Here is a 1,421-nt window from a genome sequence, read left to right as displayed (position 1 = left end):
CTTTCCCTTCTTATGAGGAGCTGGGGTTTCTCCACCAGCCACCGGGGGCTTTCTTTAGCTTCTGGATCTCCAGGCATGTCTGGGGTTGCTGGGGAGACTGGAGCAGTAGAAATGGATCAAGTGAATGTGCCCGGGTCCTGGAGGTGGCCTTTCCATGAAATAGCCACAGGTCCAGTTCTTTGGGCAATCCCTCTGTGCTCTGCATGCACCATCTCATTGGACCCTCACAACAGCCCTGTGGGGCAGTACCATCATTGCACCCATTTTACAGATGAACAAACTGAGGCTCAGAGAGGTGGAGTGGCATGCCTGAGGTCCCATCGCTGTCAGGCTGACCCACTGAAGAGTGGTAGCCATTGGGATCTGTTGTCTATTTGTTGGAGAATGAAGCTTCCTATTGATTTTGTTCCTCCAGAAAATGGTCAGCAGGTAGCCGACGTGCAAGTCAATGCCTGAAGAGGGCAGATGAGGAGGACTGCTGTGATGCCGCCAACTGGTGAGGGGTCAGGCTCTGTGGCCCATGCTAAGGGAGGATGAGGCTCCTCCTTAGGGGACAATGGTGAAGCCAAAGCAAGGATTGGGTTCCCTTGTTTCTCTTGCAGCAGCCTGAGTCCTAATCTTGCTGATCTTGGTCTTAGACTGAGCCTTGACCCTAGTCCCAAGCTGAGCCATGATCCTGGTCATACTCTAAATCCCATCCTTACTCACACACCTCGACTGAGCCTGGATCCTAGTAGCAGGCTGAGCTTTGGCCCCAATTATTAAGCCCTAAACTTAGTCACAGACTGAGCCCTGACCCTGACCTCAGACTGATCCCTGATCTTGATTATTTACAAAGCCCTGAACCCTGACTCTAGTCCTGGGCTCCGGTCAGTCTCTTTACATCTGCCACTGTTCCTAAGGTGAGAGGAGGGCAGAGTGAGGGGATAAGGAGGCCAGAGAAAGACCCCAAACCACAGGTGCCAGTCCCCTCTCCAAGGCCTTAGGCCCTGCAAGGTATTGTGGGAAAGAGCTTGGGCAGTAGTGCCTGGTGAAGAGCAGGTGCCAGCAAGGCTCTTTTTGCTGTTAATGGCCTAACTCCTTGTGGTCTCATTCCAGATGAATTTCCAGTTGCTTGACCATGTTTCCTTGCAGTATCTGCCCCTGGGAAGATGCTGCCACCATCCAACTGGACTGAAAGCCTGAGACCAGAAGAAACGCTCTCAGCCACTCCTTGCCTTCACAGTTGAGACAGCAGTCTATGCTCATCACCCGTCCCCCTACCCCCACCCCCAACAATAAAGGCCACTTCTGCATCCTCCCGTGTGACATGTTGCAGTCCTTCCATTTGGGATTTGCGGAGGGAGGTGCTAGTAGGGTAGCAGAGATCTGGGTCAAGAACTGAAAGGGCCCTAGCTGGCTTGGCTCAGTGGTTAGAGTGT

At 53.0% G+C, this 1,421-nt stretch overlaps 1 long non-coding RNA gene across 1 annotated transcript; it reads left to right on the top strand.

The window, feature by feature from the left end:
- Positions 1-6: 6 nt before the first annotated feature.
- LOC107181498 lies at positions 7-1,297 on the top strand. Its single transcript, XR_001512162.1, has 2 exons — positions 7-496; positions 1,099-1,297. It is a non-coding gene; the product is annotated as an uncharacterized LOC107181498 (long non-coding RNA).
- The last annotated feature ends 124 nt before the right edge of the window (positions 1,298-1,421 follow it).

The sequence above is a fragment of the Myotis davidii genome, unplaced genomic scaffold (genome assembly GCF_000327345.1).
Source record: "Myotis davidii unplaced genomic scaffold, ASM32734v1 C63996679, whole genome shotgun sequence".
Lineage (NCBI taxonomy): Eukaryota > Metazoa > Chordata > Mammalia > Chiroptera > Vespertilionidae > Myotis > Myotis davidii.
The sequence above is the reverse complement of the archived record's forward strand: the minus strand, read 5'-3'. Positions and strand labels throughout refer to the sequence as shown.